The following is a 24,044-nucleotide window of genomic DNA, read 5'->3' on the forward strand; positions in this document are numbered from 1 at the left end:
TGTGTCATTTGGGTAAGCCACCATACACCACATGAGCGATGGCAACTGAGTCACGACTCTGCGAAGAGACCTTCCCCTCCTAGATTGGTTCATCCAGAGGAAGGATGACAATTCTCCCATCCTCTGTAATGAAGTAAGAGATTTATCTCTCTTCACTCTTCCCCACCTTAACTATCGTATGTATCTCTGTACCGGACTGCGGCGTAAAATATTTTTATCGCACGTCCTCCTTAGCAACCGATAATTGGGCTGTGTCTCCTAAATCCGGAGGTCAAAGTTATCCAGGTATTGGCTTAACCTAGACTTTCTTTTTTGAGGCAGCATGGTGTGGTAGAAAGAGTTCAATCCAGGTTGAGAAACACGGATTCTAGTCCAGGCTTTTTCCGTGTATTTAACAGTGGCCAACCCTCTACAAGCCACTCACATTCCCAGCTTTTCCTTTCTTCCTTTGGAAAGGATGTGTGATGTGTGATAATGCTGTTCAGTCACTTCTCAGGCCCACTGAAGGCTCAAAGGAGAGGCATGTGGGAATTGTTCCGGAAACTGAGACACAGTATGTGAACATACCTCTATTATCTTCCAGAGTCGTCTCTTCACAAACCCTTCAAAATCACAAACCCTTCAAAGAGAAAACTTAAAAATAATCTTAAATAGAAGGATAAGCAGTCCCTGACTTAGCATCTGAGTCATAAATGATTCAGAGGTGCAGTATGCCACGGTTACCCCAACTATTGCTGTCAATGTAAAAACAACCGGAACCTTTAGACAAGCTGGAGGTTTGCAAATGGCAGGAGGGAAGACACTGTTTAACGAAGAAGTCGCTTTCAGAAGAGACCCAATGACAGATTCATAGTCACACCCTGTAGCCGATGCCACGGTTGTAAGTTTCATGCCCACCCCCTCAGATTTTTCACCGCAAGAACTACGGGTTAGAGCCTTCATTGCATTCATATGCATCTTCTTTGAAAATGTGAAAACTTCCTCTTAACCCCTGCTCTGAGAGGATGGAGATTTGGGTTGAGATGAGGAAGAAGGGAGTTTCGTGGCCTGGAGTACCCCTGCCACAGGACGAGGGAAGCACTGGGGAGGACTGGACTCTGAGCATAGGGAACAGGAGGCAAGAGGGGAGAGGATCATCAATATAGCCTTCATTTATCGAAACAAAACACCGAAGGAGAGCTCTGTCACCCGAAACGGAGGAGACGCCGTCTCCTTGGCTTTCCGCTTGTGCTGTTGCTGCTTTTTCCTCCCCTTCCTCCTCCTCCCCTCCTCCTGCCCCTTCTCCTCCTCCTTCTTCCTCTTTCTCCTTCTTTCCCTTCCTCTCCGCCTTCTCCCTCTTCCAACACATGAGCCCTGCGTCAGAGCTGCAGAGACTACGTGGTTCCTGATATCTAGGAGCTCCCTCACCCCAGCCCTACATTTCAGGAACACGGCTCTCAGCCCAGAGAGCAGACAGACCAGTGGTGTTAGATCCAGATTTCTGGTGAGGTGAGGGTGGAGAGACAAGCCACAGAGGAGGAGCATCATGGGGACATCGAAGGTATTGGCAATTGTTGTAGCAGTCTTTAGATGGTGCCTATCATTGGGGCGCCTGGGCGGCTCAGTCGGCGAAGCGCCAGACAGCAGCTCAGGTCATGATCTCCTGGTTCGTGGGTTCGAGCCCTGCATCGGGCTCTGTGCCGGCGGCTCGGAGCCTGGAGCCTGCTTCGGATTCTGTGTCTCCCTCTCTCGCTGTCCCGCCCCTGCTCTCTCTCTCTCTCAAAAATAAATAAACATTAAAAAAATAAATAAATAAACATAAAATAAACTGTACCTAGCATTATACAGGCCCTTTGTGTAGATGATAGACTTCACAGTTTAAAACGCAAAGGAATGAGTTTATTACTTTATTTAGCAAACATTTAGTGAATGCTTGCCATAGGCTAGGTGCTGGGGATACGGTAGTGAACAAAAAGACAAAAAAGATAGTTCTTATGGTGCTTACATTCTAGCGGGGGAAGACAATGCATAAGATCGATCAATACAGTCACTTGTATTCTACAGAGTGATGAGTGCTAAGGATAAACCATAAATCAGGAAAGGAGTTAAATATGGAGGGTGGGTGGCAGGGAAACTCTCACCCAAGAGTGCAGGAGTAAATGAGGTCTGAGAAGTGATGGGGATAGGATTATATAAGGCCTTATAGCGAGGACTCTATGGTCTTTAGTCTAAGCGGGAAGGGAAGGGATTCTTTGGCGGGTGCTAAGCACAGGAGTGGATATGATCTGGCTTATATTTTAACAGGATCATTATGAATCAATGCCATATCATCTGCATAAAAAACACCACGGGTGTTGGGGCGCCTGGGGGGCTCAGTCGGTTGAGGGTCTGACTTCAGCTCAGGTCATGATCTCACAGCTCATGGGTTCGAGCCCCGTGTTGGGCTTTGGGCTGATGGCTCACAGCCTGGAGCCTGTTTCAGATTCTGTGTCTCCCCCTTTCTCTGCCCGTCCCCTACTCGTGCTCTGTCTCTCTCCGTCTCTCAAAAATGAATAAACATTGAAAAAAATTTTTTTAAATACCATGGGTGTCATAATTGTTCTCCAGCAGTATAACCAGGACGATTAGAAACAAAGTGTTAAATGCAACAGGGCCAAGGCCCTAAGACATGGTAACTGTAGTTACCCTTGAAAGGTTTTTTTTTTTTTTTTTTAAGTCTGATTGATTTCAGTCATCTCTGCACGCAATGTGGGGCCCGAACTCATGACCCTGAGATCAAGAGTCGCATGCTCTTCTGACTGAGCCAGCCAGGTGCCCGCTTTTGAAAGGCTTTGAGCCTAACGGTAATATTAAGAGAAATCTAATACTTAAGATGGGCATACGGATGCAGGGGGCTAAAAAAAGTGTCGATTTGGCAGCTGTGACAATAGCCGACGTGTAAGATGGTGTCGACGCCGTAATCGGTGTTACAAGCAAGGCCTCGGGGCATTGGCTGCTCAAGCCTATCCTCATGTATGCATCGGGCGTTGTGGTCACCCTTTCCCGTAAAGCCTTTCTTTCACCTCAAAATAATTCCAAAAAGAAATGGCTGTCAGCAATCCAGGTAGGAGCTACATATTGTCCTGTGTAGATCACGGTTTCTCAAGTGACATTACCTGCCAAACCGCACAGCTCTTCATTACTCAGAGCCTGAGACCTCTTTGTATAGCCGAAATGCTAAAAAAAAAGAACATACCTGAAATGTATGAACCACACAAAGATGTCCTTGCAGAGAAGTCTGAAAAGGAAGTGCAGACATAATGGTAAGGTTGTCTTCTCACTCTCACAGGCCCATCGAGGAAGTGAGTCCACAAGCAGATGCTCAACCGCTTGTTTACTTCCATCTCAGAAGACACCAACATGTGAAATCTTACACGCGAGAAATTTGGGAAAGCTCAAAATGAAAATACGAAAGTATGGGCTCACCAAATACGAGGATCTGTAGTAACGAGCATCTGCTTTGTTAGGCAGAATAGCTATGCCGAGTGACCCTGTATCATTAGACGCAGACAACACAGTGACTTAGCAGTTTCAAAGTCAAGTCTGATTCAGCTAAATGCTAAGATGCGAGGAAATGACGCACGGGAAATATCAAATACGTAGAGGGAAATGTGAGAGTCCTCTTTGATTTGATTTCTGCATCCCTAAAATTAGGTACTGCACAAAGAAAGCATGGGAAAGATACTGGTATTAATTTGACACGGAGATGTTAGGGCAAAGTAAATATAAATGAGACGCGCATTCACGCCACAGGAAATTGCTACCGGCATAGAGACCTTTTGTCTTTGGGCCGTTGGTTAAAATCAAGCTGGTGCGGGTCAGCGCTGCTAACATGTCCTCTAGGACACTGGCCCTGCTACTTTCTTGCACAAGTACTTGAATGCACTTAATATTCCTTAGAATACCTTAGCCAGAATCTAGGCTTTCTAGTCTTTGTTACACAGAGATTGGCGTTGGGTATGGCGGGGGGGGGGGGGGGGAGGTGCAGGTGATAAAAAATAAAAACTGAGTTGCCTTATGGGAGACTGCCCCCAGATACCTGAAACCAAGGCTCTCCTGACGATAGGAAAGTGTCACATATGGGAAATTCAGCAAAAGGAGGCTTTTCCTAAAGGAATGAGTGATGAAATAAAGTGAGCCTGACATTGAACCCTGCTGAGACTTACAGAGCTGAAACTGACCAAGAATTGGCCGAGGGTGCTCAGGGCCACCTTATGTCAAGTAAATTACAAATTACCCTTCCTTTTTTTGTATTTATTTTTGGTTCCTGAGTCGGCTACTTTATTACTTTCAACATACAGCGCGCTACGCTGAGCATTTTGTTTGTTCATGCTACACACATTTATTGAGCGACTATTATGTAGCCGATAGTTTACTTGGTGCAGGTATAAAGTGATGAAGAAAACAGACAAGGTCGCTGTACTCGTCAAGCTAACAGTCTAATGGGATAAGCAAATGTTCGGCAAATGCATCTATAATGTATGAATCAATATATGCATACAAATTGAGATCAGTCCTCTGAAGGAAAGTAATTATGTGCAATAAGGAAAAATAACAGGGGTACTTGGGTGACTCAATCAGTTAAGCGTCCGACTCGATTTTGGCTCAGGTCATGATCTCGCGGTTCGTGAGTTCCACCCCACATCAGGCTTTGCGCTGACAGCGCGGAGCCTGCTTGGGATTCTCTGCGTCCCTCCCTGTATGCCCCTCCCTCGCTCAAATTCAATTGCAGGTGCAGCTGTATAGTTGTGGAACTCTCTCCACCTGTTCCGGAAAATTGGTTAAATATAGTATCAGGCTAGGCAGCTTATAGAACTGTTCTTGGTAATGAGGCACCTAGCTATATATATATAGATCAAGTATTTGATCCAAATAGCAAGGACAACAATAGGGTAAAATCAAGCCCTAGAGAACAATTAGTAGGACAAGAGCAAAAGCGAATAAGATAACCCCCAAATCACAGAGAACATTAACAAAAGCAAAAGCTGATTCTTTGGAGGGGGGGAAGAAAAGAGAGACAAACAGCTGGCAAGAGCTAACGTCAGGTCCAGGAAACATTTCTTTACATTCTTCCTTGTCAAAGGTGCCGTGTTAGGCGAATTTCATTTCTCCCACCACAAACAAAAGGTAGCAACTTTGCGCTTTCCCACGCTGCCGCGGCTTTTCTGTTTGTATTGAAACAATATATATTTTCTTTCCTCTGCAGTTTCTAATATAATTTCTGTAGTGCCAGCTACACGGTTACTCTGGACCCTACCCCTGTGGCTGAGAACTCATCTCAGCCAGATGGCATCGTGGGACCACACGGTGAGCTGAGGCTCCACCGTCCCTTCTGAATTCACTTACAGAACATAATTTCAAGGATAAAATTATGAACAATTTCAAGACTGCAACCACAGAGCTTCAATCCCCAAGCGTGAGGCCCTTCTGAGCACAGGACCCTGTATGACTGCACTGATAATATGCTCGTGAAGCCAGCCCTGGTGGATCGAATGATCGTTCATTACGTTGGGACGTCGGCCAATTCCGCTTTTATAGCTTTAATAGGCAAACAGACGGAGCTAATTCCACTGGATGGTACATTCTCGAGACTATACCGGTAGAAAAATTCTTCCAGCTCCAGGCTACTTGTTTCACTTTTAAAAAATGGAGCCGTGGAACTATCAAATCAATCAACAAATATTTGAGCTACCACTGTGCTTTGGAGAAAATCAATGACGGTGGAGAGAGCCAAGCTTCTTGTCCCCTCAAGAGCTCACGATGGAGTTGGAGAGGCAGAAACGAAGGATAATCAATAGATGTGTATCTAACTTACTTTTCTTAATAGCTGCATAATTTCCCATAATGTGCCACTATTTATTCAAGTTGTATCAGTTAGCTTTGTAAAAAAAAAAAAAATATGTCAGTTAGCTTTTGCTGTGTTACTAACCACTCCCAACTTTAGTAGCTTAAACAGCAGCATGTATTAATTCCCATGATTCTCTGGGTTGGCGGGGAAGTTTTTCTCATCTGGGTCAACTCAGCTCATCTCTGCTGTTCCTAGGAGATGCTGGCGAATTAACAGCAAGTTGGATGTCGAGGACGGCCTCAGTCACATCACTGCCGGTTGCCAAGCTCTTGGCCATACAGACAGTTGGACGCAGTGACGGGACTCACAGGTACACGGGTCTCTCGTCATCTCGCATTCTGGCTAGGTTCAGTCCACATGGTGGTCTTAAGCTTTCAAAAAAGCAGACAATAAAGCTCCAGCGCACAATTTTGATGCCTTTGGATCAGGTTGGCTAATAATGTCCTATTGGTGGAACACGTCACACGGTCAACCCCAAGGAAAGGGAAAGAGAAATAGAATCTACTTACCGGAAGAAGAATTTAATCACTTTTACAATATATCACACCAGGGTTTTTCTGACACTACATAATATGTATTATAAATATATTTATATAAATATGGTGGTTTTATTTCTGTAAGATAGGTTCCCTAAAGGAATCAAGCTAAAGGGTATGTGATTTTTTTTTATTTTAATAGGTATTACAAAATTGTTTCCAGAAAGACTAGTAATTTATATTTGAAGATCCAGTGGAGAAAAAACGGTATCTCATTGTTGCTTTCATTTGTATTATCCTGACTACTAACTAACGTGTGGTAAACTTCAGAATGCAGCCATATGATATACTTGTTGAGAGATGACATATTAAGATGATCGGGGACAAGTCGGGAGGAATACTCAAGTGATTTAGACGTGGAACCTGCGGATAGTGTAGTTGTTGAGATAAGGCATATACATAAGTCCAACATTGGTCCTTGCTGTGAACTACTGTAACAGTACAGAGGGAGTTTTGTCTCACTGGGGAGATCAGGAAGGGTTCCTGGATGAGGTGATATATGAAGTGTCATTTCTTGAATCATGGGCTTGTTGTATCACATGTTTTGCATATGAGTCTTGCCTTCATATCCCTATTTTGCCTAGGCCATTATAGCTAGGCATAAAAGAATATGACATACGCCGGGGGTGTGTGTGGTTGGTCGAAACTGTACATCATGAAAATTTCACCAGAAAAAAAGTGCACATAGGTGACAGAGATGATCAGGAATTTCAGGAGCATGGGCATTAGGCTTCTGGGATTGATCCTGGAAAAAACGAGCCTACCATTGCTTAGTTTTACACTAAATACTGAGTGCTTTCTGGTGAAGGTGGTGGGGTGATCGCTTGTTTATGAGTTTCTTCTCATCCTCAACCTTGCGGTTGTGTTGTTTATGCTAAGTTTTGTCACAGTCACAGAACACCAAATCATCCAAGGACTAGCTGTGTTAAATTCATAATCCTCTACAGCTAATGAAATACTAGATAAGCCAGAAGCTAAAAATAAAAAACACACTGAAGCCATCCATGCCTGGGCATTAGCGCAAATGTTTTCAAAGCTTATAATGAGCCATTGACATCTGGAATTTCTTCCCATATATCTTAGTTGGGATTAAATTCTTTGGTGACCCAAAATTCTCTCATAACTCATTAATAAACACAAACAAATCCACTTACTGCTTAGTTTATACGTTTTTGTGTTTCAAAACTACACTAAACCTCTTTATTATAGGATCAACTAAAAATCAGTCTCTGTTGGCGCCTGGGTGGCGCAGTCGGTTAAGCGTCCGACTTCAGCCAGGTCACGATCTCGCGGTCCGTGAGTTCGAGCCCCGCGTCAGGCTCTGGGCTGATGGCTCAGAGCCTGGAGCCTGTTTCCGATTCTGTGTCTCCCTCTCTCTCTGCCCCTCCCCCGTTCATGCTCTGTCTCTCTCTGTCCCAAAAATAAATAAACGTTGAAAAAAAAAATTTAAAAATCAGGCTCTGCAGAGATAATTTTTATACGATAAAGGAAATGAAAATGGCAATAACCTTATCTCCATTCCTCCAGGAAATTCAATACAACATTTTAATCTTTAAACAAGACACATAGAATGAACGCCTATAAAGAAATTAATGATAACTTTGGCTAGTGGTGATTTGTTGCCCAAATCAACCAAGAGAACATTCACCATGTTTACTAATTGATTAAACTATAAAACCTTAAGATCACCAGAGTCCTCTGAGTTCTGAGAAACAAGATGGCTGCCATCCAGTATCAGAAATGTGTGGCTAAAAAACAAAATAAAACAAATCCAATCCACAAATATATCCTGAGCACTTACATTATAGACAATGAAGGGAGTACAAAGAACATAGCTGTTTTCCCTTACGTCACTCACAATCTAGTTTGGGAGACAAGATACGTACGTATACGGGGATCATAAATGGCAGGATCACATGGTCGATAAGTAGTGAATATGTAAAATGGACAATATATAATGAAATGGAAAAGCTACAGCCCCAGGCTCTAATCCAATAATTCCCCAAATAGGTATTTGACTCTGATCAAATCATCTCCACTCCCTGGTTATCAGTGTACTAGTCTGTAAAGGAAGAAACCGGATCTCAACTCTGGTTACACAGTAGAATCATCTGGGAGATATTTTTTTAAATCCCAATGCCTCTGTCCCAGAGATCCTGTTTAATTGTGCAGAAGTGGGTCCTGGCTATTGATATTTTGAAGTACTAGGATTTCAGAATTCTCCCTGGAGTTTTCTACTGTGCAGCCGATGTTGAGAACCACTTAGACCAGATGATCTTTGAGGTCCTTTCTGCTCAAACAGTCCAAACACAGAATTTCCATGAAGGTCCAGGAGATGAATAGTCACTTCCATCCAGGGGTAATGAGAAAGGATAAATTTGTGTGACCTTGGTGGGTGATTAGTCTTTGCAGCTAGAATCGAGAAGAAAATGGGCATGAGAAGCCACAGGGGAAGAAAAGCACAACATGGGTTCAGGTAATATTGTTATAAATTATGTTTTCTTGAATGGTGTAATCATATTTGTAAAAATGAGTTAAAGTTCAATCTAAACATTGTTGTGCCTTATCCTGTGGGTAAGGGGGGTGGGGGTGGGGCTGTAGGAGGTACGTGACCAGGGGAGAAGCATGATCCATTTACCTTTGTTTTTCAAAGGGAAGTATAGCAGAGCCAGCTACATAATGGTACCTACACAGATATCTTCCTTTTGTCTACAGCCTCTCGACTTGTCGTGGTGTCTTATATTTGCTATTGAATGCCATCATAAGAAGGGAAAAATTAAATTTTTAAACTATCAGCATGAATTTTACCATCCATCTTTATAACACGTATGCAAAATGGCGAACATGACACATTAGTCAGTACTCTGTGGCTTATCCCTGGAGGGTTCCTAGAGCTGGCCAGACGAGAAAAACGCAAAGCACACTCGGGAAGGCTGGAAGGAGAAAGAGAGAATACCCTCAGGTTCGGAGCTGGCTGAGGGAGCACTCCTGGGCACTGGGATGCTAGCAAGTGGGGTGCATACCTTCACGGGTGCCCAGAGGCCTGGCCTCACGGCATGAGGCTTGCTCCTACACCCACTCAGGCCTGACTGCCGCTGGACTGCCTCTCCCACCAGCCACTAGACCTATGCGCTATACCCTGGATGGAGGGAGTGGTCTGGGGAAGTCCACTTAGGCATCTCACCAACCCACGGCAGACAAGTGATTCCCAGAGCTCTTTAAACCTCTGTGTTGGGCTGTTCTGGGTACTGGGATTGGAGGTGGATAAGCAAGAGGCTTGTCCTCACCAAGATGGAGGCTCAGGCTGGCCACCCAGCAGCCATGCCGTGGTGCCACCAACCTGGAGTGGGGACGGCTGCCGCTCTGCCCCACCCTGAGATGCCACAGGGCACACACAGCTAACTCCAACCCTCCCCACCCCTGTGCCCAGGTTCTTGCTCAGAGAAGAGAGAGGCAGGGCCTAGGGAAAGAGAGGAGACCAGGCAGGGTCCAGGGTGCCAGAGGGTTAAGGGGGCAGATAGCCAAGAACCTATTCTGAGACGTCGCCGAAGGTGAGATCTCCTGTGAGCCAAGACTCCAAGCCTCTGATGCATGCCCCATTGTCCCATCTGACTTAACCTACAACACAACGAGACGAAAATCACTTCTGAAGTTTACGACAGCAACCGCAAAGCGGTTATGAACATGGCGCCCTCTGCAACTGCACTGATCACACGGGAATGAAGCTGGTCCTCGTGGCAGGAACGTGGAGGGGTTAGATGCAAAGGATGGGTCGAGTTAAAGAATGGATTCGACTGTGAGGCTGTTGTCATAGTTTGGAGAGCTGACCCCTCCTATTCCTACTTCAGTCACACTTCTCACTTCCCCCCTGCCACCTCTGTCTTCACACCTTCACAAATACGATCATCTCCCAACAATTTCGTCCCATTTACTCGCTTCTTAGCATTTGCACGGTTGGTGGCACATCTATTACTCTTACACACGCTACAAACCTCATTAGATGGGGTTATCACTTTCACTTTAATCAGTTGTCTTTCAACTGCACGTGAGAAGAAAAATAAAACCTACTATTTTATGGTCACCCATTCATTTGTAATTTCTGGTATTCCTCTTCCTTTTTTCAGATGCCGTTTTGTATCTGGTGTCATTTCCCCCTTTCGCTTGATGAGAATCCTTGAGTATTTCCTGTATTACAAGCCAGATGCTGAAAATTCTATCAGTTTTCACTTATCTGAAAATGCCTTTTTTGTACCCTCATTCTTGAAAAATATTTTTGTTGGACGTAGAGAGGTTTTATTTTTATCACTTTAGGTACTTTAAAGATGCTGCTTCACAATCTTCTGGTCTACAGCTCCTGATGAGAAGCCAGTAGCCACTCTTACCGCTGTTCCCTATACGTAACGACATTTCACTTTATAGCCACCTCCATGATCTTTTGCTAATTTGCGGCTTAGTAATTTGATTATGATGCAACCAATTTTGATTTGTTTATGGCTTTGCTTGGGTTTTTTTTTAACCATTGGGATCTATGTCAATATTTGCTTATTTGGGAAATTTTTTACCATTACTTCTATACATTTTTTCTTCTCTATAACTACTCCCTTCTACTTCTGGGATTCCAAATACAAGTATGGTGTATCTTTCAATATTATTCCACAAATCTGTGAGGCCCTTTTTATTCTGTCAGTCTTTTTCTCTCCATCTTTCAGGTTGGTTAACATCTATTGTTCTGTCTTGAAGGTCACTGACTCATAATTCTACTACCTTCACTATGAAATCCAATACTATTCCTTTCAGTGAATTATTCCTTTCAGTTATTGTGTTTTTCACATCGAAAAATTCTACTTTTATGCTTTCACTTTATCTGCTAAAATGATCTCTTCATCATTAAGGTCATGCTTTCTTTTAATTCCTTAAACACATCTTTTAGTTCTTTGAACATTTTCGTAATAGCTGCTTTAAAGTCTATCTGTTGAATGCAAAGTCTGAACCATTAGTAGGTCAGTTTCTACAGACTTTTTTTTTTTTTCCTTGACTATGAGTCACATTTTCCTACTTCTCTGCATGTCTACTAATTTTTGTAAAAAATTCTGTCCCGGATATTGTTGATGACACATTTTAAATACTCTAGATTCTTTTATTATTCTTTTATTTATTCTTTTATTCTCATCTGGAAAGTGTTGACTTCTTTTTTAATTACTGACTCGTCCTCTCAAACTTGTGTTAGCTTAGGCTTACACATTGGTCGGTAAGATCTGGAAATTCCACCGTGGTTTCCCAAGCTCCTCTTGGTAGAACTCAACTTCCAAACTTTGTATTCGGTACCAGTTACTCCATCATGGTTGGAAATCATATTATTTTTCATTCAACTCCTTTCCTACTGGTGCTATCTGTAATCACCACGCTTCTGGCCAGAGACATGGGGTATGATTCTGGGTCTTCAAGTAGTCTACTTTTAATATACTTCCCATCACTTTATAAAATTACATTTTAAGGCCAGAATTAGTGAGTTGATGGTAGGGAGACAGTGTTAATTATACTAAATATAGCACCAGGAAAGGTCCATCATTTGTGCTGCTGTTTAATACTTCATCAATTAGCGGTTATTTTCAAACTATGCCTCCTATTTCCCTTCACATTAGTGAGCTTTCTAGTTTTTCATACAACTTACATTTATTGAACCTTTACTATGTAATACACACATATGCACACACACACACACACACTACAGTTGATTCTTGAACAATATAGATTTGAAGTGCGTGTCTATTTATCTGTTTTTTCTCAATTAATACAGTACTGTAAATGTATTTTCTCTTGCTTATGATTTTCTTAATAAAATCTTCTTTTCTGTACCTTACTTATCATAAGAATATAATATATAATACGTGTAACATACAAAACACGTGTTAGTCAATTGTTTATGTTATTGGCAAGGCTTCTGGTCAATGGTAGGCTATTAGTAGTTACGTTTTGAAGGAGTCAAAAGTTATATGTAAATTTTTCACTGTGCAGGGGGTCAGTGTCCCAAGCCCTACGTTGTTCAAAGGCCAACTGTACTGTATACTGTGAAAACAGAGATTAAATGCAGTCCTTGAAGAAAATTACTGTCTAGTGAGAGGAGCAAACAGGCAAGTACATTATTAACATAATGCCCACGTTGTTGGAATTAGTATAATACCTGGAAACTGACAAATACAAAAATGTTGAGACCTTTTCAATTCCTTGCCATCTTATTTTTCCACCAGCTTGTGCATAAAGCTGTGTGTCATTCAGAAACCTCCCCGGGTATTTGTTTAACATCTACAAAGTTAGTTCCCTTACTTCCTGCTACACTGAGTAACACAATATAAGCCTTTTCAGATTTTCAGACATAACATTTTAGACTCAAACATAAGTTCATAAAGTTTTAGATAGATGTTCTGATCAAACCTTATAAACATGCAGTCACGTTAGGAGGAATAATGACATACAATTTTATTGCTCGTTTCCCAGAAAAATAATAAAGCCATCCATTTATACACAGTACTCTTTATGCTTAACCCACAGTTGAAGATACTATAGCTGGCTTCTCCAAATGTATGGTGAGACAGAAGGCATTGAGAGGAAGCACATAAAACACCTAGTCCCTCTTTATTGAAAGGCTAAGGGTTGGAATAGTTCTATTTGATGGGTTAAGTACTGACCTATAAAAGTGGAGAAAATAGGCCAGGGAGGAAGAGGTAAGCCTGGTGGAAAGAAGTTGAAGTGTGGTTGCCATAGAGTTATAAAACTCCTAGACCCAATGAAAGAGGAAAGCTAAAGGGGTTCTTTCATGTGCTGGAATAGGAAGTTTCAGAACATTCTTATGAAAAATAAGCAATGATCTTGCTTAACTGCTAACTGGGCTTCCTGGAGACTTTTTCTGTCCTTTTATTCCAACATCAGCAGTTTAATCAGGTGTATGAAGAGAGAGGAGAGCCTGTTAAAACTCCTGCTTCAACTTTTCTTTTTTTCCCCCCTCTTTCCTGTATACTGTTCAGGACCCACCAACGAATGAAAAACCTACATGGTACCGTCTCAGCTCATTAATGTGAAGGGAAACGAGAGGCAGAGTAACTGCTAATTGATGAAGTGCAAATGATGAAGCTTTCCTGGTGCTATATTTAGTACAACTCGGATTCATCCATAAAAACGTCATTTTAGAGGAAGTGGGGAAATTGAGCTTTAGAGAGCAAAAGTAAGTTTTCAAAAATGAAGAGGAAGTAAATGCAGAATATCCAAACACTCAGGAAGATGAACGGACCATGAACCTCAGCGATAATCCGTTCGTTTCTCTTGTTTCTCTGGGATAATAGAAGAAAAATGAATAGCTTTTCTGTTTTGATTGCTAAATTTCAACACAGACAACAGGACTAGTATATGTTTGTGGACAGAAATGCAGACACTTTTAGAAATACCGTGAGTGATTGATTGCTTAATCAAAAGATCAGAGTAGACTTTTCAGATACAGGTTTCTGTATGGCTTTTGCTGTTAAGATGGATTCTGTATGAAAATTCGTGATCTGTGGAGCCACACGAGTTGAGTATACATCACATCTCTCCTATCTACTAATTTAATCTCTGTGTGCCTCAGTTGGTTTTCCTTTAATTTTTTACTGTTTATTTTTGAGAGAGAGAGAGAGAGAGAGGCAGAGAGAGAGGGAGACACAGAATCCAAAGCAGGCTCCGGGCCGATGTGGGGCTCGAACTCACAAGACGTGAGATCATGACCGGAGCTGAGGTGGGATGTGCAACCGACTGAGCCACCCAGGTGCCCTTATTATTTTTTTTTTTTAACTGGCAGTGAATATCTTTCTTTTAGTGTTGTTAGCATTTAATGAAATAATGTGCACAAAGTGCTTAGGATGAGTTCTGGCATACATTCATGTAAGTTACGTCGTTCACCAAAATGGAAACCCTGTGAGGGTATGAACGGTGCATGACTTGTTAACTGTACCCCCAATACTTGTGTAAACGCCAGGCACATAATAAATGCGAAAAATAAGTGTTGAATGAATGCATGAAACCCAATCCCCCTTGCAGAAGACCATAGGGAAGTTGGTCACATCAAGGATGGTGCCGGCTGTTATTAGTGAATTCTCATTGAAAACAACCAGTGTAGACGACAGAGTCCTGTGCAGGAAAAGGTTGCTTGAACCTGGCCACTCGAGGGCAGAGAGATGGTAACTGGCTCTCGGACAGTGTACCAGTTGGAATAAATGAAGGGCACGCGGCTTCGGTTTTTAACCTTTGGGTGTTTCTCTTTAAATTATTTCATCTTATCAATGACGCATAACAATGTCCCCGATGGGTAGTAGTATGTCCCTGAAAATGTTCTTCCTGGATACCATTATTTAATCTATGTTGGTTTCAGACTGTTGGGTATAGCAGAAAAAGGCCTTCACCGAAGGCATTTAATTTTTTTCTTTTTCTTTCATGAAAGTGTTCGCACGTCCATTTGATCCTCGTTGATTGGATTAAAAAGTGCTCATAAATATGGTGATACTGCTCCGGTCCCTTTCATTGTGAATTTCTTTCTGGGTTGAAACAATTCCTCCAGAAAAATATTAACATAAATGAAAAATTCATAATTTATCAGCAGTCAAAGAAACCACAAAATGAAGAGAGAAAGGGCAAACAGACGCTGGTAGCAAATTGTAATTGTATAAAACTGCAGCAAAAAAAAAAAAAAACCTCATATGAATTAGAGCAGAAATAATCAGCAACCTTCCAACGTGTACACGTTATATGGGCAAGGGAACTCTGGTCTATGTAATAAGGAGTCAGCCAGGCCTGAGCCTTTGAAGATTACCATGGTTGTAACATTTGGATACGATCTGAAATTTACGGCATTCTTACCAGAGTTACGAAAGGGTTTCCTTTTTCAGTATGCTTTTCCGACCCAGTGACACAATAAATGTTTTAGTCTTTCCATCACATAGACATATATGCCACTTACTAATGAAAATCCGTGGGGGGCATTCTGATTGTGAAATTAGCTTCACTTAATGGGGAGGCTGCATAATGCAGTAGATTAAAAAAAAAAGGCAGGTGTTGGAGTCAGGACGATCTAGAATCAGCATCAGTCTCTGTTAAAATCCTTTTTTTTTTTTTTTTATCCATTCTAACCGATCACATAAAGAGACAGAGGGGAAGTGAAGGGTGCAGCTAATTTTGAGTTTTAGATATGGGAATTTTTGGATTCTCTCGTCGGTTGCTAGTCGGTATAATTAATTACATCTCACGACTGCACGGGACTTTTCCAAATTAGTAGAGAAAGTAGTGAATACCGTCACTGCATTTCCGGAGACAAGCAACATACTCACCATAAAAAGTATTCGCCAACGTGATGAAATGTTCTTTTTGAAAGATTGCAACGTAAGTAATATACTCAAGTAGCTTTCAGTGAGTAGAAAATCTAGCTGTGTCACTTGGTTTAAAGAACTGTAGCTATCTTATTTTAGATTAGAAGTGTGGTGGCTAGGACTCCGTCCTGTCTCTCAAAACTATGCCATCTATGTGTAAGGGAAATGTGGATGACTGAGTTCACTTAGATAGGCTCTCAGATGCCTGTCACTCACGGACCTGAGTCTTCCGTCAGAACGAGCGCGATTGGAGGAACTGACCTATTTCACTTCAGGCTGCATCAAGAACCAGAAGCAAATATGCAGCTATTAAGTGTACAAATGAGTTTGGGCCAAATGAGGGGAGGGCAGGGGGAGGCAAAAACTGAAAGTTAAAAGAAAAAACCGGCAAGAAAATTGCTATTCCCTCTAGAAGCAAAACTAATGCAAATGACTCAATTTTTAACAGTTATATCCAAGTATAATTCGCCAATACAGAGAATCCAGTTTTATTACACTCACGGTGTTATGCAACCAATCATCATTATCCAATCTTAAGAAATTTTTCATCACCCCAAAGAGAAACCCTGTACTCATGAAGCTGTCAATCCCCATCCTCCCCTCCCTCCCCAAGCCCCTGGAAACCACTCATCTACTTCCCGTCTCTGTAATTTTGTCTCTTCTGGACATTTCACAAAATGGGATCGTACAACAGGTGGCCTTTTGTATCCGGCTTATTTTGTCTAGCATAATGTTTTTAAGGTTTATCTACGTTGAAGCATAGACCAGTACCTAGCCCGTCTTCTTGCCTAATAATACTGAATCATATACACATACCAAGTTTTATTTGTCATTCACGATGTGGTGGCCATTTGGGCTGTATCTACTTGTAGGCTTTTACGAATAATACTGCCATGCACATTCATGTAAAGTTTTGTGTGGTCATACGTTTTCAATTCACTGGGCTATATATGCCAAGGAGCAGAATTCCTGGATCACATGACACCCATACGTTTAACCTTTTGAGGAACTATCAGACTGCTTTCCAAAGCAGCTATACCCTTTTCCTTCCCGCGAGCAGTCCCTGAGGTTTTCAATCCCTCCACATCCTTGCCAACGTTTGCTATTACGTATCTTTTTGATTATAGGTATCCTAGTGGGTGTGAAGCAGTATCTCATCACGGTTCTGATTCGCCTTTCCCTGATGAACAACGATATCGAGCATCTTTTCATGGGCTTATTGGCCATTTTGTATCTTCTTTGGAGAAATATCGATTAAGATGCTTTAACCCGTTTGTAATTGGGCTATTTGTCATTATCTTGTTATCAGAATTTTTATATCTCCTAACAATAAGTCTCTTACCAGATATATGATTTGCAAATGTTTTATCCCAATCTGTGGGTTTACCGTTCACTTTCTTGATGATATCTCTTGACCCACAATTTCAAAGATTTTTCAGTCCAATCTATCCATTTTTTTCTTTTGTTTCCTGTGCTTTGCATGTCCTATCTAGGAAACTGCTGCTTGATCCAAGGTCGTATGATTCATTCCTGTTTTCTCTTCAAAGCTGTATAGTTTTCGCTGTTAAATTTAGGTTGTTGATCCATTTTGAGTTCATTTTTGTATATGGCATAAGGTGCTTTATGCGTCCAACTATATTCTCTCGCACGTGGGTATCCAGTTGTCCCCAGAGCATTTGCTGAAAAGACTACTATTTTCCTGTTGAGTGATCTTAGCACCACTGTCAAAAATCAAATGCTCACAGATGTATGGGTTAGTTTCTAGATTCTCAATTCTATTCCATTGATCTATATGCCTACCATTAGGCCAGTACTACACTATCATAATTTTTCTAGCTTTGTGGTAAGGTTTTCCAGACTGTTTTGCCTATTCTGGGTCCCTTATATTTCCATACGAATCTTAAGACCAACTTGTTAATCTCTACAAAAAAAAAAAAAAAAAGCAGCTGGGATTTTTATAGGGATTATGTTGAATCTGTAGATCAATTTGGGGATTATTGCCATCTTAACCATATTAAGTCTTCCGATCCATGAACACAAGATGTCTTTCCAGTTGTTTGGTTCTTCTTTCATTCCTTTCAACTTAGTAATCTTTAATAACTTAATTCTGTGGAAGGGAAAACTTCTGGAAGGGATGGTCTTTGGTGGTCAACCATCTCCCATCACACAGTGACACCTCTTTCTGGTACCCACGTTGTCCCATGGTTTAGATTTTTTCTTGGAAAATGTAATAGACTTTATATTCAAATGGACCTTTGTTTAAGGCCACCTCTGTCACTTAAGAAATGCAAGATACGGGAAAATTATATTCTTTTCTATGCCCCAACGTCCTCCTCTTGAAAATGGAGAAAATGCCTGCCTCAGGATTACTATAAGGAATCAATAAGTTTTGGAAAATGTCTACATGGCTCTGGCACATAGTGGTCATGAAATAAATGTTACTCTTTCTTTTACTCCTTGCTCACCTACAGCATAAATCTTTCCTTAAGATGAGTACCAGTGGATAATGGGAAAACCAATCACTGATACTGTGCTACCCCTGTAGGTATTAGATATAACTTTCTTAAAATGGGAGTCATCTCAAGAATTCTTTGGGTGACATTTTAGGATATGTGCCTTTCCAATCACACATTACAGACTACTCCCCGACAAATGTATTGTGTCCTACACACATAATTTTGGTAAGAATTGCAGGTATAGGGGGGCACCCAGGTGGCTCAGTTGGTTAAGCAGCTAACTTTGGCTCAGGTCATGATCTCACAGTTCATGAGTTCGAGCCCCACGTTGGGCTCTGTGCTGACAGCTCAGAGCCTGGAGCCTGCTTCGCATTCTGTGTCTCCCTCTCTCTCTGCCCCTCCCTTGCTCTGTCTCTCTTTCTCTCGCAAAAATGAATAAACATTTAAAAAATTAAAAAAAAACGAATTACAGGTATAGGGACACCTGAGTGGCTCAGTCACTTAAACACCCAACTCTTGGTTTCAGCTCAGGTCATGATCTCACGGTTTGTGGGAATCAAGCTCCGTATCAGGCTCCATGTCGAAGCGAGGAGTCTGCTTGGGGATTCTCTCTCTCCCTCTCTCTCTGCCCCTCCCCGCTCATGTGCATGCGTTCTCCCTCTCAAAATAAGTGAACTTAAAAGAAAGAATTACAGGTATAATTACAGAGGATCCCAAGCGGGCTCTGAAATAGAAGGTAAATTACTGAAACTAGCCCACAGAAATCATTCTAGAAGACACAAAGCTCCTCTGTTTAAGTCATATTCTGACTTTTGCAAAGAAAGCTAGCAGATCTGATTTTCAAGAGCCCCAATCCCTGTAACAGGTTCATTTGCTACAGCGCCCTCTAAGCTAGGTTCTTTATGCATAATCTTAATTTCTTCAAAGGCCGTGACACTTTCATAGGTAGCACAGTATGAGACCTGGACTAAAAATCAGAACAAATGAATCCAACCGTAACTCCATCTTACAGCTGTACGGCTTTGGGCAAGTCGCTTCATCTTGTTGTTTGTTTGTTTTTAATTCCTCAATGCAGGGTTTTTTATTTATTTTTAAATTTATTTATTTACTTAATTTATTTTTTTGAATTTTTTTTAACGTTTATTTATTTTTGAGACAGGGAGAGACAGAGCATGAACAGGGGAGGGGCAGAGAGAGAGGGAGACACAGAATCTGAAACAGGCTCCAGGCTCTGAGCTGTCAGCACAGAGCCCGACGCGGGGCTCGAACTCACGGACCGCGAGATCGTGACCCGAGCCGAAGTCGGCCGCTAACCGACTGAGCCACCCAGGTGCCCCTACTTACTTAATTCATGAGAAGAGAGAGATAACACATGTGTGCAAGGAAGTGGGGGAGAGGCAATGGGAGATGGAGGGAGAGAGAGAGAATCTTGGGCAGGCTCCACACGCAGCTTAGAGCCTGACACTATTTCATTTCTCCCTGGCACAGCCACATGGTTCAACCAAATTGAGCACCCCTCAAAGCGGGGCATTTAAAAAGAAGTTTATCTGGGGGCTCCTGGATGGCTCACTCGGCTAAGCAGCTAGCTTCGGCTCAGGCCACGATCTCACAGCTTGTGAGTTCGACCCCCACATCGGGCTCTGGGCGATGGGTGCAGAGCCGCTTGGGATCCTCTGCCCCCCTCTCTCTCTGCCCCTCCCCTGCTCGTGCATGCTGTCTCTCTCAAAAACAAATAAGTATGTTTAAAAATGTAAACATAAGTTTATTTGCTGGAAGAATTGATAAAAAATGCAAAACCAGAAACGAGGCCAATCGCTCAGCATTTCCGCCTCTCACTGGCCGCAGTTTGGAACGCTCTTACGGTTCGGGCATGTCCCGCCTCGGGGATGAATATTGCTCACGGTGGACGACGTTCACGGCTCCTACTGGCCCACTGCCTCAGCTGCACGAGTATTTTAGTAGCACCCGGCCCTCATTTGTTTCCCCATCCCTGGGAACCCCAGCGGATAACAGAGTTGGTTCTGGTGCGTGGATGCTTGCAATACCTTTTATAATTCCTGCCTAGCTGAGAAGAACCAACCTCCCACTGGTCCTTCTCCCCTAAGCCGGGAACACTAGAAGTGGGGAGAGGCACTTATGACTCATTGGTTTATTGTTTCCCAAAATACAGACACAGGAGAGGAAGGGCCAGCAATGTTGGTCTGGCTGTATTGTCTTTCAGGAGAAAATTGTAAAAATTCAAACCATTCCTCTGACTGGGTCATTCTGACCAGTACAAAGTCATCTTTTGAACCTTAAGGTATTCTGAAAGCACATTAAAAAAAAAAAAGACTGTTAAAATCTGAACAGTTTGGCCTTTATTTAGTGTGGTTACAAAATGGGAAAACTCACAGGCACAGTCTAAAATTTACTTCGCCATTCTTTAGCCCAACCGCTGAGATCAGATAATCATAAATAGAACTTTCAGAAACGTTCTCTACTGCCCCTCGTCCATCTATTGCATTGAGGCAGATGTGTGTAGCAATCAGCCTTTGGAGCCTCTGCTTTTATCTTTAAACGTCACAAATTCAGGCTACGGAAAAGGCCAACAGAACAAACTAGGTTTCACGGAACACTGATTATACGTGTGTTTACCGTTGAGTTGTCGGTCTTTGTGTCTGTAAGGGGGTGGAATTAAGTCAATAGATATAATATCTTCCATTTTAATTATTTCTTCCCATAAGTACTTTTTCCTTAAACCTCTGGCACTTGCTACAACACGCCTGCTAGGGAGTACTCATAGATAACAAAAGCTAATTAGCAAATGGAAAACAGGGACTGACAGAAAAAAAGCGAACACAAATCTTATCCACCCCTCCCCTCCATCACATTAGTGTGGCTTTAAAGGGTTTGGTAAAAGTTCTCAAGTTCATTTGCCAGGCAAGTTTTTCTTCAACATACGCATTTGTGATCACTCTCAGCTTAGACCCCTTTTGAGAACTTTCATCTAAGTCAGTGTTTGATCTTCAGCAGAAGCTCTCCCCTGAGAGAAAATAGTGAGTACCTTCTCCCGAATATTAGTAGCTTGAATCTGACGAACTAATCTGAGGAGTAGAAATGACACTTCAGTGAAACCAGTCTCCCCCACCCCCATTTCTTTTTGCAGAGCTACACCTGTCCCCAGGATTTGAATTCCAGTGAACTGAGCCCACACGAAGTGCCAGCGCTTTGCTAATTGATGCAGATGGAAACCCAGATAGGACATGGCCTTTACGGTCAAGACTCTCAGGATCTACCTGGAAATACAAAAATAGAAGCAAATTATTCTAATACAATATGGAGTCATCCCTGCAATAATGGAGATGTGTTCCAAGCACGATACGTAGCAGAGCAGGAACAAATCATCTTAGGGGGAAATAAGGAGGGACTTCCCTGAGGAGGGACTATGTACTTTGGGTGTTGAACTATGATTAGGAGCTCTTTGGACAGAGCCAAATGGGTAAAGGCAATGTGAAAAGAGTAAAGACTGATATAAAGTTAAGATGACTGGTACAGCCAAATATATGGGACAAAATAAAAAATTCAAAAAAGCCCATTGGCTTTTTCTATTGATTTACAGCTTAATCATATGAGCACAATGAATATTTAGAGACTGTATGATATAAAAAGAACAATCAGAATAAGCTATTATGTCTTCCTGAATCTCATTTAAAACCTAATTAGATCTGGTGGGAAGCTGGCAAAGTCCCGTCTGGGTGGAAGGAAATAGATCTGTCGCTATAAGAAAAAATATCGAAAAGTCAGCTTATTTCTCTACGAGCCCAGCATTAATCTTTAAACACCACAGGGCACTTGTTGGGGTGAGCACCGGGTGTTGTATGGAAACCAGTTTGACAATAAATCATATATATAAAAAAATAATAAGTAAACACCACTTTGCAATGCTGGAAGAGTAGACACTTGTGGTAGAAGGGACATTTGGGTTCATAAAGTGTTGTGGTTTTTTTTTTTTTAATATGTTTTCATCTGAGCTGTACAACCACCCTTGGAGGTATGGAAAAATAGATGTATTGTTATCCGTTTTACTCTTATTTAAACTAAGGTCAGAGAAAGTCAAGTGACGTGCCCAAAGTCACAAGAGCATGTCTGCTTGCAGAGCCGGGACCAAAATCTAGATCTTCTGATACTCAATTCTTTGTCCTCTGCGATGCCACACGCTTTCTTTACCAAAATCTGCAATACATTTACGGAGCAAGTTATGCCATGAAATTGTAATTGTACTTCTATTGTTCTATAGTACTCTTCAGCTATAGCAATTCAAAGCAAATTGAATTAATTTCACTTCTTCACAAGAAACCTACTTATACTCATATCCACCTTGGGAGACGTGTAGACAATGAGGTCATTTTTCTCCCCAAATCCTTGCAGTGGAAAACTCTGCGTCCTTCTACACCTCGCTCATTGCCCCGGGGGGGGGGCTGTCTTCTGTACTAATCCCAACAAGCTCCCTCGCCTCCAGCTTCCTGTTGGGTTTGGCCAGTTGGGAGGCACTATCAGGTGAGACAAAGAGGCGAGGCTGAGATTAGAGTATGTAGTGTCTTGCCCCTCCCCCCTCCCTGCCGGCCTGTGGGATGGCAGTGTCCCTCTACCAACGGCCACAACTCCTGCCCTGTGGCCCTCTCCACCTAACTGTGCTCTCTGAGTTCCAATATTCACTTCCCTCCTTTGTCCTTTCAAGGCCAGGGTTGGTAACCCCATGGGATCCAATTTAGCAATTCCTTGTTGCTTTTCCTAAACCCCACTCACGCTTTCTTCAAAACCCTATCCACACTGTTGTAAATAATCCCTGTATTAAGTTCTCCACAAACTGTGTCAGACGAGCGTGCCAACCGCGAAGCCCCTGACTTTTCTTTTTGTTCCTTTGCATCCGTTCCTGATTACCTTCTCCTACAAGCTCCTGGTTTTCGAATGATCATCAGGCAGTCGGCGGGATATTCCCACATCACTGTCCCCCAGATCGTGTCCCAGTGCTAGCTCTTAGTCATTCTCATGAATATCTCTGTTGGATGTGTTTCGCGGTTAAGGAGGTAGGTAGCCTTTTAGTCCCTGAAGCGCTATGCTACGGAGTTGGTGCTTAAAATGTACTTGCACTGCTTTAATGGCAAGACTCATGACATATTCCACAAACGTGGGATATAGACACATATCAGCTGGGTCTAGATTTGCTTCAAATCTTCAACTTTAAGCAGCTGCTAGTACCCTAGTAAACTCCCTGTACTCCTACATTTTGATGACCCCAAACCTCAAAAACCGTTTCTGTCATTTGGACAGTGCCGTCGTCTACACTATTTATTTTGTTGGAAGAAACGAAGAAAACTGACAATGAATTCTTAGGCAAAGAGTATCTGTTCATGGGAAGGGAGCTATTTCAAGTACTAACGTTGCCACGCACTCTCCACCTAAATTGGCTTCTCCTTGACGACGTTTTCTTCCCCTACATCTAAAATGGGATCCCTTTGAAAATGGGTTACTGTGTTGTAGGTTAGCACCTACAGCTCAGGCAAAAGGGCCTCTCTGAAAATCCGAGAGCTGCTGGGAGCTATTTATCCATATGGATAGCACATGCGCGTGGAATGGCTCATAGCAGCATGAACATCTGAAGGGGGAGGGCCGTGTTGACCCAGAGGATGTCGGATCCTCCCTCAGAATACTATCATACAGAGAAAGCACGAGAAACTATGTCAACAAACACGCTTGGTGGGTGTTAGAAAACGGCATCGGTTCTTTCGGAGGGATTTACTGATGGGCGCCCTGAAACAAA

The sequence above is a fragment of the Acinonyx jubatus genome, chromosome X (assembly GCF_027475565.1).
Source record: "Acinonyx jubatus isolate Ajub_Pintada_27869175 chromosome X, VMU_Ajub_asm_v1.0, whole genome shotgun sequence".
Lineage (NCBI taxonomy): Eukaryota > Metazoa > Chordata > Mammalia > Carnivora > Felidae > Acinonyx > Acinonyx jubatus.